The sequence below is a fragment of the Euphorbia lathyris genome, chromosome 7 (assembly GCF_963576675.1).
Source record: "Euphorbia lathyris chromosome 7, ddEupLath1.1, whole genome shotgun sequence".
Lineage (NCBI taxonomy): Eukaryota > Viridiplantae > Streptophyta > Magnoliopsida > Malpighiales > Euphorbiaceae > Euphorbia > Euphorbia lathyris.
Window position 1 is genome coordinate 82,565,171 of NC_088916.1, and position 15,389 is coordinate 82,580,559.

General features: G+C 32.5%; 1 non-coding gene across 1 annotated transcript; it reads right to left on the reverse strand.

Annotated features, from left to right (window-relative positions):
• Positions 1-9,716: 9,716 nt before the first annotated feature.
• Positions 9,717-9,823, reverse strand: LOC136201739 (small nucleolar RNA R71). Its single transcript, XR_010674080.1, has one exon. It is a non-coding gene; the product is annotated as a small nucleolar RNA R71 (small nucleolar RNA).
• Between the last annotated feature and the right edge of the window lie 5,566 nt (positions 9,824-15,389).

A 15,389-nucleotide genomic window follows, 5' to 3' on the forward strand; every position in this document is an offset into this window, starting at 1 on the left:
TCCAATGGTCTTTCTCTTTCATGATCTCTTCTTGCAAATGTTTATGGATTGTTTGATTTTTATCTAATCTTACTCTCAGTTCATTCCAAGTAATCATATTAGTGATATGCTCCACACTAAGTTCATGTTGTTTGAGTTTTGGCTAACATGTTTCCAATCATTTAAGCCCTCATTTGCTAACAAAGTTACGTTACTAACAGATTTGAACAATTTACAACAAAAACAATATACTTTGTCAACATGTTTGGAGTAAACTAACCACTTTCTATCACTAATCTCACCATTACTCAACTTTCTAGAATAATATGCATATGAGAAATGTCTAGAAAAACAATCTATAGGAAAATTAAGATTCATTTCTCTTATAGGGCCCTTTTCAACTAAACTATCTCTCACATTGTTGTCCATACCCTTCCAATTTCTAGGATTATATATATCCAAATGAGGAAGTATTTGCTCTTCATTATTAATGCCTAAATTTTCAATATTAGATGCAATTGGCACATCTTTAGGATCAAATTGGATCATTAACTTCATCATTTTCAGGATTTTCATTATGCAAATTTTCATTTACTTGATCCAAATTTTCAATTGATTGATCCAAATTTTCATGAGAATCTGGCTTCTTAAACACAAACTTATCTAGGGCCCCTTGTTGTGACTTCACCAATTCTTCATCTCGTTTTTTCCTTTTTCTTTTTTCACTTCCAGATAAATGTTTTTTAGGCAACATCTCATCAACAAATATAATATCTAACTATTAACTAATATAAAAAGAATAATTGCACCTGAAAAACTTTAACTCTCGATTCTTGAAGTAGGAAGACGAAATTTGAAGCCAACTTCCACTTTAAAAAGAACCAGAGCACCTGAATGAAATTAAATCAAAGTTAATGTCTCAATTCAGATTGATCTTAAATTAAAAAATACAATCCAAACTACAATAAAAAAAATACAATTCAATTCAATCACTGCCTCTAAATTCAGAGACACAATCTTAAATTCAAAAAATAAAATAAAAACCATAATTCAAACTAATCTTAATTTCAAAAGTAAAATCAAAACTAAAACTAAAAAAATAAATAATTAAAACAAAACCTTTAAATTAATAATAATCTGGAAAAAAATAAAAAAAAGTATAATGAAAATACATCAATTCAATCGGTGGAGGGTGAGTGGTGAGTGATCACTGATCACAAATCCTTTACTAAAAAATAATAAATAAAATAGTTTTCTAATATAAATCATATCTATGGCTTTTTTCTTTTCTTTTTACTAACTCGAAAAAAAAACTGTTTATTTATTTGCTCTTATTTAAAAAAAAAATGATGAAATACCTTAAACAAAAAGCAGAAAACCACCGATTGAATTGTTGCGGCGTGGTTTGAAGGAGTAACGTAAGTGCAGCAGTGACTCGTGAATGGCGTGTTGGCTCAAGCGACAAAGACGATGATGTGCACAACAGAAAGACCACGTAGAGAGGAAATAGAAATTACGTGGGAGTATAAAAGGCAAGCTATAAAATTTTAAACAGACCCTTTTAATTTGTATTTGTTAATGGGCTTCCATAAATAATAGGCCCTCTTGGTAAATAGGCCTTCTATTTATATTTCAAATAATTAATTTTTCTATAGGTATATAAGGGTAAAAAAAAAAATTTGGGCCCCCTCTAGCCCTGGGCCCTAGGCCGGCGCACCCCGGGCCTAGGCCCAGGGCCGGCCCTGGCTTCCACTTCTCTCGAGCCTGCTTTCCGCGACCTAATTTGAGAAATCGCTGATCAGTAAACTGAATCTCCTGTTTGTATTATTGCCAACATTTTCTTTGGTTGGACTGCAACTGTGCTAAAGAATTGGGGGTTTTCATGCTGTGTTCAGTGGCGCTGGTGGGTTTGGATTGGCTGTTACTCTGTTTGGTTAAGTCTTCCTCATCGGAACAGTAACTCCGATGTGTTTAGCATTGAGGATTTGATAAAATTTTGAACTTTCATATTACCCAGTTGCCCTTGAGTATTTCTGAGGCGGATGGGACTGATTCATGGTCTGTTTTTCAGAGAAAGAATCTTCCAACTTGGGTTGATTCAAATGGGATTTTGTTTAACACTGTGGATGAGTTTGATCATCTGCGTTTTCTCTTTATGTTTCAAATTTGATTCTTACTTTGGTCCTCACATTAAATATTGATTTTCATTGTATCTATGAGAAGCAATATTTCAGAGAGAAAAAATAGAGATGCAGAGTGAGTGTGTTTAGAGAGAGAATAAAAATAAATTAAAAAAAGAAGTCATATAAGGAGAAAGATGGTGAATTTGATATTTTGTTTTTATTTTGGAGGTTGTGTATGATAATTAGATAATAAGGGAGTTTAATTTATAAAATATATAAATATAAAGACTAAATTAAATTTTTTCCCTTTGACTTTTAACACCGTTAGTCAATTTGGTATGTGTTTGCTAACGGAATGAACCTCAAGATACCATTTTGTAAACTTTTAAATCACAGGGCTGCAATCGAAAATAGATGTAACCACAAGGTTTATTTTTGTACTTTTCCCTAATTAATTCTAACTTTTATGAAACTATTTGAACTAAAAGCTCAAAAGGATAGTTAAAGGCCAACTTCATATTAATATCTGACTCTGTTGTTTGTCAATTAAATTGGTTCTTAACATAACCTACATTATTACATTGATCATACTATATTTTAGTCATGATATTAAGTTTTATTTACTAGGAAAAAACAATCATCCAAAATTCGTTGTACAAACATGGACAATTATATTCTATAGTTTTTTTAACAAACATGGACAATTATATTCTATAGTTTTTTTAACAAACATGGACAATTATATTCTATAGTTTTTTTTTTCTTTAAGTATATTCTATAGTTATAAATAAGTTTTATTTACTATTTTTCTTATAATGTATCTCGTCAGACACTTTTTAATAGGTACTCTCTCAATTAAAACTTTCTATATACATTAGGATTCGAACTTAAAAATCTAACTTAAATGACTTGACACTTTTATTTACTATTATTAATTTTAACAAAAGATGTAAAAGAAATTTTATTATTATTAATTGTACAATTTTTTAATATACTACTAGTAATTTTTCTATAAAGTAGTGGAGATCTTTCCAATTAGTACAATTCATTCTACTTAGATTATTATTATTTTCATACCAATTTTTAGTTTGTATCTTTTAATTAAAAAATTATTTTAAAAATATCTATATCTATGAACTTAAGATATCCATATCAGTAATACCTAAATTAACGTCTAAAAAACTCATAAAAAATTGACATACATATTATTAAAAATTCAAATATTAACATGTTGAATTAATTGATATTAACTAGCTCTCAATTGAACAATAAGAGATGACCTAACGATGACGGCTCTTTGTCTGTAAACAAAGGCCTAACTCACCCCAAAAGGTACCTCAAAGGGTGAGGATTGCGTTACATATTTAAGGAGCCATCTTATTTAGTAATGTGAGATGTCTACCACGCCCTCCTCACACCCAATTCATTTGGTGCGTGATGCTAATATCAGCGGGAGCCCCAACAATGAACCATGACTCTGATAGCATGTAAACAAAGGTCTAACTCACCCCAAAAGGTACCTCAAAGGGTGAGGATTGCCTCTCATATTTAAGGAGCCATACAACTTCCTTATTTAGCAATGTGGGATGTCTACCAATGTCACGTATCATTTATTTTATTGTGCCAATAAAATTGACTTCTTTATAAATAAATTTGTTACAATAAATAGTTGTAATCAAATGTAAAAAACACGTGACAATATATTTGGCAGTTGTTACAAAATTTAGTTGTGACAATCCAAAAATTTTTTATCACAATTTTTTATTTATTTTTTTAGAATAAATTTTATTTATAACTAAAATTTTTTGTTACAGTTAAAAATTATAACAAAAAGTTAATAATATGTGACATAAAATATAATTGTGTATCAACTTAAAAGTATTATCACAATTTATGTGTTTCTCTCTTCTATATATTTATAATTTTTTATACCAACCTCCCCTATTAGAATCGTGCGTCCGGCAACAGACGTCGCGCCCTCGGCAATGCGATTCCATCGGCATCCCATTTTCAATCAGTAACCACTACATAGCTTCTCTGTCTTAATCGCAGGACCAGTTGCGTTTTTTGCAGATCGAGAGCGAAGCAGAGGAATCAGCTTTGTCTTTGATGCGCCAATTGCGGTTCTCCAATTATCAACGGGCTTTCAGAAATAAATAGACCCTTCTATATAATTTTATCACTATTTATATTATAAAAAAATTAATTTTCATATATACATATAAAGGTAGAATTTTTTTTTGGGCCCCTTCCGGCCCTGGGTCCTAGGCCGTTGCACCCCGGGCCTATAACCAGGGCCGGCCCTTGTGTCTATAAAATTGAGTTCTCTGTTAGTTTTAGGAACTGATCTTGTTTTCTTTTGCTTCAGAAATGGTTTAATTGGTACTAACACGACATTATAGGTAGTTGTGCACTTGTAGCTTGAAATATTAGATTTGAAACCAATTTTAGATTAATGTACTTTTGGGTGCTTCATGTCAAAAAGTTCACTTCCTCAACATTCTACAAATATAGTTACGCAGGAAACTCGAGCTAAAAATACCCCTAACGTTTTGGGTCAGGAGCAATTTTACCTCTAATGTCTAAAATAGTGCAATTTTATCCCTAATGTTGGAAGCTAAGAGCAGTTTTACGCCTAACGTTGATAAATTAGGTCAATTTGAGAAATAATTCATCAAACTGTCTTCCGGTCATGAATCTTGCCATTTATACTTCACACATGCGTTATTTTATCATTAATAAATCACAAACATATGTTAGGATGTGAAAAAAATAAGAAAAAAACATTAAAAATATAATGTATTTTGTACGAATTAGACAAAAAAAAATTCACCGAATTTATAAATATTAATCTCCAATTTTATTATTAAATTACAAAAAACATTATATCCTTTTCTTAGAACAAATTGATATGTAATTTGTGCAAAATAAAGAAAAAATGGTTGTATGTTATAATAATGTCCGAAATTGATCCAATTTATCAACGTTAGGGGTAAAATTGCTCTTGGCTACAAACATTAGGGGTAAAATTGCACAATTTTAGACGTTAGTGGTAAAATTGCTCCTGACCCAAAATGTTAGGTGTATTTTTGCTATTGGCTACAACCATTAGCCTAAAAAATATTTACACAGAGTTTTGCTCCTCCTCCCTCAAATTCTGGATCCGCCGTTACCCATAGATGATTGGGATATCTCTGGTTTCCAAGGGCTGATTTGCTCTCTGACTCTGTAGGAAAGTTGTTTCAGCTTAATGGTATGTAATTTATATTTTCAATTGCTTCTTAGTGATATCTAATTTTTCATTGATACTATTTGTGCACTACTACCTGTGACAAGTTTGGGATTTTTGATTGTGTATGATCTACTTTTTCAGATTTTTGTCGATAAATAGAGCTGGTGGAGTTAGATAATCTGAAGGTTGATACGGTTGAGGCTGAGAATTTGCAAGGTCCTCAATAGAATATAGGAGTTGTCAATAATGTTAGAATGTACATGTAAAAGAGAGAATGGTTAGATACATGAATATTCACATGGTTAGATATCCAAATAGTTATAGAGTAAAATCTCGATAAATGCATATTCTTGGGATCGGAAAAAAATATTCATTAAGCGAGATTATTTATTTATCGATGAATGAATAAATTATTCATTTATCGATAAATCAATATTTATTATTTTATAGATAATTTTTCATTGTAAAATGCATACATTGTATGTGGTTATGGAATCACCTACAGACGAAGAAATTATCTAGTCAATAATGAACAATGATGATGAAAATGATCCAGAATCAGATGATAGTTGCGTTGTCGCAAATGTATCGTCAAAAGAGGCATTTCAAGCAATGGTCACCTTAAACAACCACTTGCCGCAACATGAGCAAAATATACCAAAAGTTGTGTTTGCACTACAAAAAGTTAAGGATGGTGTTCATTTTGGTTTATGTGGAAAGAAAAAACAATCGACGATAGATGCATACTTCTAGTTGATTGATTGAAAGGTTTTGGTGTGTATATATATATATATATATATATATATATTGTATGTAATTCAATAATTATTAATTTATATTTTCATTAGGCCTTTAAGGATTTAAATATTTTTATTACTTAATGCATTTAGCGAGGTTATTACTTTAGTCCATTGGCCCAAGTCGGGACCGAAAGAATTTATTATATAAACGAGGTTATTACTTTATCGAACATTTATTTATCGAGATTTAACTGTAGTTAAATTGATGTACTATTACAACTTTATTAATAAAATATTTTTAATTTTATATATGTTTATTTTATTTTATTTCTAATTAAAGTAGTGTAACAATTATAATATTTAAATATATTTTATTTATATATATAAATTCGTGAGAATGTAGTAACCATTATAATTGTTGCAATAAAATTTATTATTACCAATTTATGGGTGCCCGCTATGGTTACTTTGTTTTTTACAAAGTACCGTTACTTGGTGTGGTTTTCACCATTGGATGATATAGCATAAAATTAATCCAATGGTGAAAACCACACCAAGTAACGGTACTTTGTAAAAAACAAAGTAACCATAGCGAACACCCCAATTTATGTATGTTACAACAATAATTGGTACAAAAAAATATTTGTGACAATTAACTCAATAGTTGTCACATGATTTTAATTTAAATTAAAAAATAATATGTGATAACATATTATATTTGTGACAATATTTAATTTTTAAATTACAATAAAAGTTGTAACAATTAAAAGTAACGTGATAACATATTTATTGTAACAAAAAAATTTTAATTTTTGTGATAATATTTTATTATCACATTTATCAAAAACTTTTAGCAACGGAGTTTTATGTGACAATTCTTATGACAACTAATAATTGTCACATAAACATTTATGTGACAATTTTGCACAATTATGTGATAATAATTATTGTCACAAACAGTCTATTATGTGTTTTTGAACATTCCAATACTTATTGCCCAACCATTACATAAGAGATAATTTTTTTTCAAGTTAACTAATGTAAATTCATTAATTAGACTCTACATTAATTGTATTTCTTAATTTGTATGAAAATCTCTAGAATGACTTATATTATGGGATGGAGGTAGTGTTACATATGGTAAAATGATATTGTTTGAAAATATTAGAGGCAAAATTGCATAATTTCTTACATTACCAGTAAATTTTCACTTCTCCAAAAACAGACAAGGGTTAATTTGTACCTTATTAGAGATATTCATGAATGTTGATTTATGAGTTCAAGTTTAGTCTGCTCTAAAACGTGGAAACTAATCAGACTGTTAGGATAAGGTTTAAATTTACCTTTAATGGTTTAGGAAACTGTAGATTTATTTCTAACTTACGAAATTATATAATTTTAATTCTATCATTGTCAGGCAAGGTCAAATTTAGCTATATCTAATAGAAAATTTGAACGGACTGATTGTTAAGCCCAAAATATACCTAAAATATCATCGATAATTACATCAATATTACTACGAATTTATGCTATTTATAACTGTTTAGAAAGATTTTTACTCTCGAATATGTTTCTTTCTTGTAAGGTACATAAATATTTGGTAAAATCCAAATAGGAACGAAAAGAGCTCGAAAACAGAAGAAAAACCCTACAAAAAGGAGTCGAAGACGACAGAAATTAATAACGCCAAATCAAGGACACGAACGAAAGCCAAAGAGGTGAAAAACGTTCCGCGCCGCGACCGCGGCCCCCAAATTCTCGGTCGCGACACGCGTTCCTCAGCTTCTCCTTCCCTTCATATGAAGACCAATTGATGCTCCCCCATTCTCGGTAGAGAATTTAACATTCTCGGTACGAGCAGGAGTCTGTAGAAGCCTAGTTACACACTTTCGTTTTCGACGAAACACGATCGTTCGGGTGGATAAAGACGTCCTTTCGCAACGGACACGATCCTTCACAACGGACACGACACTTCAATCAAGACACTTCAACATCTATAAATAAAGATTTGATGGAGAGTTGAAGATATGTAGAAGAAAGAGATTAGTATAGAATTTATGCAGAAATTCCGAGTCAAGTGATTCAGAAGTTAGATTTCGATTCTGTAAAAAAGCAATATGATGTACACACATTGTTTATTCAATAATAACAAGTTTAGTAGCGTTTAGACATTGTTCCAGTTTAGTTTTCATTTTGGTAGTAGACCGACCCAGTCTCTATTACGAAGATTCAACGAGAAGATTGAGTAGAGGATCCGCCCCGGAGCCTGACAAACTCTAACGAAACCCAAGGAAAGGATTGACAACCCGTTCACTTGCAAGCCGTCAAATGTTTCCATGCTCCATATTCTTTGTAAACTTGTATCAATTTATATTTCATCTAATAAAGTCCGTTCTATTCGATAGATTTTTATGCAGCACTTTGGTAAAGGATCCGAAGTGGATGTTGGTGTTTTCATTAAAACGTATTTAATTCAAAATCTTTACAAGGAAACTTTGTTGAACACTTAGGCAAATTATTATCTCGAAAGAGTTTTAATTTGATTAGGGGCAATTATCCCGGATAGGGTTTTGTCATGTTCAAAGCCAAATAATTAGAGGTTCCGTCATTTATTTCATCTTTATAATTCGTACAAAGTTTAAAGTTGTTTTCTTTGCTTAATGCAAATAAATACATCTGTTTACTTTTCTAAAAAGTACTAAACGTTCCTATCTTGCAAATTCATTCTTAAATCAGAGTATTTTCTAACATCTTCATACTCTAATCTAATTCTCATTCTAGCAATTTCAAAACCAAAATCCAATTAAACGATTTTTTATATTATAAACCTTAAAGTAAATTTAACCGATTCAAAATAAGTTTTTGTTCGAAAAACATTCCCTGTGGGATCGATATCTTTTATTACTACAAGCGTATACCGTGCACTTGCGGAAATCGCTCAACAAGTTTTTGGCGCCGTTGCCGGGGAACGCCAAAATTTTCGACAAAATTTTAAATTTTTCGTGTTTTAATTCGAATCTAGGTTTATTCATACTTATTCAAACTTTTATATTTTATTAATTTTCAATTACTAACATATTTATTTTTCAAATTTTGTTTTGTAGGTAGTTTCGATTCGTGCGAAATTTCAGGTTCATGCGCAGTTCTCGAAGTTCAGGCACGTCACCAGATCCTATTGACCCAGAAATTGAAAGAATTCTTAAAAAGAACAAGAAAGAAAAGAAAAACAAAAACAAAACCCCAATAAAAACTAGAATTACCAAGCCAGAAGTTATGGCCACATTTATGGATTACGCTAGGCCAGGAGTGGCCGGTGTAACAAACAGTATAGTTAGACCCCAAATTAATGCACACCATTTTGAAATTAAGCCAGCATTGCTTAATATGTTGCAAAATAACGTAACATTTTACGGGTTACCTAACGAAAATCCTAATACCCATTTGACAAATTTCTTAGAAATTTGTGACACTTTTAAAATTACTGATGTAACTGCAGAAGCAATCAAACTTCGCCTTTTTCCTTTTACTTTGAAGGATCGAGCCAAAGAATGGTTAACTTCTATGCCAGCCGCATCATTTGAGACTTGGGAGCAATTAACCCAAACATTTTTATCAAAATTTTTTCCTTTAGCAAAAACCACAAGAGTCATTAAAGAGTTAACATCTTTTTCTCAAAATGATAATGAAACTCTTTATGGGGCTTGGGAAAGTTTTAAAGAACTTCAACGTTTATGCCCATACCACCAATTGCCCGCTGAACTTTTAATGCAAACATTTTATAATGGACTAAATCCTACAACTCGAAGTTCATTGGACGCTATGTCTGGAGGGTTATTCATGAAGAAAACATCTGTCCAAGCAAGAGAACTTTTGGAGGAAATGACAATCAACAGCAGTATGTGGCCCGCAGAACGTGGACACGTACCATTAGCGAAACCATCATCCTCAGCAACTTCATCAGTTAAAGGTATAGTGAATCTTGATCCAGTAGCGATGTTGCAAGCCCAATTTTCTGCCTTATCGCACAAAATTGATAGGTTTATGGCACCGTGTGATCGTAATGGTAAGCCAATCCAAACGGATGTGGATTACGAAAGTATGAGCGAAATTGAACAGGTAAACTTTGTCCAAGGGCAAAACCAACCTAATAACCCTTACTCCAATACATATAATCCTGGGTGGAGAAATCATCCTAACTTTAACTGGAGAGATAATAATAATAATACTAATGCTAATCAAAATCGTACTGCTAATTATCAAAATCAATCAAGAGATACGATTAGCACTTTATCTTCTAAAATCGACAAATTTATTGATGCTATGAGCGAAAAAATAAGTAATCACGACGATGGTTTTAAACGGATCGAGAATAAATTCGATCAGCTTATTAAAAACCAATCATCTAGCATCCATAATTTGGAGATTCAAATTGGACAACTCGCTAAATCAATTCCATCCCGCAAAGAGGGAAGTCTTCCAAGCCATACGGAAGAAAATCCGAAAGAGCATGTTAAGGCTATCACTCTTCGTTCAGGGAAAAATTACTTAGGTCCGAAAATGCTCGGAAATTCGACCTTACCTGGAACTGATTTACCGACGCCCAAAGAAGATACATTGAAACAAAAAGATGCACCAATTGACTCTAATACAAAAACTTTTGTACCCAAACCACCTTTTCCACACAAAGTCCGCAATAAGGACTATGACAAACAACTTTTAACATTTTTAGACAAACTTAAGAATTTGCATATTAATTTAACGTTTATGGATGCGATTACGCAAATTCCCAATTATGGTAAATTCCTCAAAGATTTAATTTCAAAGAAAATCAGTTGGGAAGTTATTTCATCCATTTCACTAACTAAAGATTGTAGTTCAATTGTGTCAAGCAATTTGCCCACTAAACTCAAAGATCCCGGATGTTTTACCATTCCGTGTAAATTGGGAGATATTGAATTTCCCAGTTGTCTCTGTGATTTAGGAGCAAGCATTAACTTGATGCCATTATCTATTTTTAATAAGTTAGGCTTAGAAGAAGACATCAAACGTACCAATATGGTTTTGCAATTAGCGGATCAAACCACTAAAAGACCATACGGTATAATTGAGGATGTTTTAGTTAAAGTTGACAAATTTATTTTTCCTACCGATTTCGTTATTTTAGATTTTGCTTATGACGTAAATTGTCCGCTAATCTTTGGTAGACCGTTCATGAACACGGAACGTGCTCTAGTTGATGTGTCGGAAGGGAAAGTAGTTTTAAGAATAGGCGATGATAAGATTGAGTTTGATATGAATCAAGCGATGAAATATCCTATGGAGGGTTTCGCTTGTATGAAACTTGATTTAATTGAAGAATGTGTAAATGACATTGTTCAAAAAGAAGAAATAATAGAACCTATAATGAGTGAGGAACTAGAAGATAAGGACCCAGAACCTTTGATTCGAGAAGATGGACCAGTTCCGCCTTCAATTATAGTTCCACCTAAATTAGAACTTAAAGAATTACCAAGTCATTTGAGGTACGCTTTCTTAGGCGAAGGCGATTCTCTACCTATAATTATCTCTAACAAATTAACACAAGTTCAAGAAGAGAAAGTGAAAGAAGTTGTTAGAAATAGGATAGGAAGTATGGGTTGGCAAATTTCAGACTTAAAAGGTATTAATCCGAGCATTGTAATGCATAAAATTCACTTAGAAGAAGATAAGCCACCTAAAGCGGATAGGCAAAGACGCCTAAATCCGAATATGAAGGAAGTAGTCAAAAATGAGATTTCTAAACTTCTGGATAATGGAATCATTTATCCTATCTCGGATAGTGAATGGGTTAGTCCAATCCATTGCGTACCTAAAAAGGGAGGCATAACAATTGTAAGGAATGAAGAAGGTGAATTAATACCTACACGAACCACCACTGGTTGGAGGGTTTGTATAGATTATAGAAATCTAAATAAAGCAACTAGGAAAGATCATTTTCCTCTTCCTTTCATTGATCAAATGATCGAAAGGATAGCTGGTCACGCTTTCTACTGTTTTCTAGATGGTTACTCCGGATTCTTTCAAATATACATTTACCCGGATGACCAAGATAAAACAACCTTCACATATCCTTACGGAACATTTGCATATAGGAGAATGCCCTTTGGTCTATGTAACGCACCTGCAACATTTCAACGTTGTATGACTGCGATTTTTAATGATTTCATTGAAGATATCATGGAAGTTTTTATGGACGATTTTTCAGTTTATGGAGATTCTTTTGATTCGTGCATAGAAAACTTGGATAAAGTTTTGTCTAGGTGTGAAGAAACAAATTTGGTATTAAACTGGGAAAAATGTCATTTCATGGTTGACGAAGGAATTGTTTTAGGTCACAAAATATCTGAAAAAGGGTTAGAAGTGGATAGAGCAAAAACTTCAGTAATAGAAAAACTACCCCCTCCAACTACTGTTAAGGGAGTAAGATCATTTTTAGGACATGCCGGTTTTTACAAAAGATTTATTAAGAATTTTTCTGTAATTTCCAAACCACTCACTAATCTACTCATGAAAGATTCCACCTTTGATTTTAATGAAGATTGCGTTAAAGCTTTCGAAACATTAAAAACAGCTTTAGTCAGTGCACCTATTATTGCTAAACCCGATTGAGATTTACCATTTGAAATTATGTGTGATGCAAGTGATTTAGCTGTCGGATGTGTTTTAGGTCAAAGGAAGGATAAGAAACTTCATGTCATTTATTATGCAAGTCACACACTGTCCGGTGCACAATTAAACTACACCACAACTGAGAAAGAAATGTTAGCTGTAGTTTTTGCATGTGATAAGTTTAGGTCATACTTGTTAGGTTCAAAAGTTATTATTTATACTGATCATGCAGCATTAAGATATTTATTTGCTAAAAAGGATGCAAAACCGCGTCTAATTAGATGGGTTTTATTGTTACAAGAATTTGATATAGAAATAAAAGACAAAAAGGGAGTAGAAAACCTTGTCGCCGATCATCTATCGAGACTTGAAGATGAGAACGGTCCTATAGGTGAAACTATCGGTATACGAGATGATTTCCCTGATGAACATCTCTATCAAATGAAAAGCTTCATGTCACCATGGTATGCAGATATTGCTAATTATCTTGCAGCCAATATTGTTCTGGAAGGATTAAATTTCCACCAAAAGAAGAAATTCTTCTTCGACGTTAAACAGTACTTTTGGGAAGATCCTTTTTTGTTCAAAACTTGTTGTGACGGGATAATTAGGAGATGCGTTGGTGAAAATGAATTTGAATCCATAATGTCGGAATGCCATTCTAGCTCTTATGGAGGACATAATGGAGCTAACAAGACAGCAGCTAGAATATTTGAATGTGGTTTCTTTTGGCCTACGATGTTTAAAGACGTCCGTTCATTTATTACTCGTTGTGATAAGTGCCAAAGAACAGGAAATCTAGGAAGGAAAGATGAGATGCCCCTCACAACCATATTAGAAGTTGAAGTCTTCGATATGTGGGGAATAGATTTCATGGGACCTTTTCCTCCTTCTAATGGTAAAACTTACATATTAGTTGCCGTTGATTATGTTTCAAAGTGGGTTGAAGCAATTGCAACCCCGATGAATGATTCTAAAGTTGTCGTAAATTTTCTTGACGATATATTTTGTAGATTTGGTTGTCCAAGAGTCATCGTTAGTGATGGCGGTACTCATTTTATAAACCGAAGTTTTGAAACACTTATGAAAAAATACGGAGTACGCCACCGCGTGTCTACGCCATACCATCCTCAGTCAAATGGTCAGGCGGAGATATCAAATAGAGAACTCAAATGGATTCTAGAGAAAACAGTTTCATCCTCAAGAAAAGATTGGTCTTGTAAACTAAATAATGCGTTATGGGCATACCGTACTGCATTTAAAACACCAATAGGAATGACTCCATACCGCTTAGTGTATGGGAATGCATGTCATTTGCCAGTCGAATTAGAACATAAAGCCTTTTGGGCTATTAGGGAACTTAACTTTGATTTACAACAAGAAGGTAAGAAACGTTTGCTCGATTTAAATGAGTTAGATGAGTTACGCCATCTATCTTACGAAAACGCAAAGATTTATAAAGAAAAAGTGAAAAAATGGCACGATGCCAAAATTAAAGTTAAACACTTTAATGTTGGGGATAAAGTGCTGTTATTCAATTCACGACTTCGGTTATTTCCAGGAAAACTTAAGTCCAGATGGATAGGACCATATTTAGTCGTCAAAACATTCGATTATGGTTCTTTAGAACTGGAAGGTCCTAACGGAATTCGTTTCAAAGTTAATGGTAATCGATGTAAAATCTATTAAGAAAATATTTCACAAATAGGAATTTCGTTCGTAACAAGATTATCTGACGTATAAATCACTCAGTTTTTCGATCATAGTTTTTTTTTGTTTCTTTTTGTTCATTTTATTTTATTTTATTTTATTTTTATTTTATTTTATTTTATTTTAATTTATCTTTCCACATGCCATTTTTGTGATTAGATGACTTTATGTTATGATTTAAATGCATAAAATATGTTTATTTCATGATTTTAGATTTATTTTTAGGAAATTTGAATGAAATTGAAGTTTCAGGCAATTCTCTGCCGAGAATTTGGAATTCTCTGCCGAGAATTCTATTTTTCAGATTTGTCCAAATAGGTTAGATTTTCTCTGAACTTACCGAGAATAATAAATTCTCTACCGTGAATCAGGATATGGCTTACGACGCCTGATTTCCGCAAGGAAATCAGCGTGTCGCGACCGAGAATTTGGAATTCGCGATCGCGACATGCGTAATTCCTGCACATTCAGGTCTGAATCATCCTAAACCTTTCGATGAACCTTTTGACAAACGAAACCTTAAGTTTTTTCATTTCTGAAAGGTGTAATTTTATACCTTTTCATGATTAAAACAACACCTCTCTTCATCCTAAAATCTTATAAATTAGTCCTAGAGGATTCAAGTTCTGTTACAATTCTTTTCATCTTTGTCAGATTTCTGATTTCTTCAAAACACCATTTTTCATTAAGTAACAGAAACTTTGTTTCTTTCAAATCAACACCATGCCTACCAAATACAAACCTTCAAGGCACAATGTTGCCTCAAGCAACAAACGCCCAGACTTATCCAAGCGATATGGGACGCCTTTTCCTATCTTCAATCACGATGAAGGTAGGCGTTACTGGAATCTCCGTTACAAATTCTTCACTGTAATGTTGTATATGGATGAATTTCTTAACAACCAACTTGGCATTAGTGATGACATGAGCCGCTATATGGAACGCCTAGGGTGGACA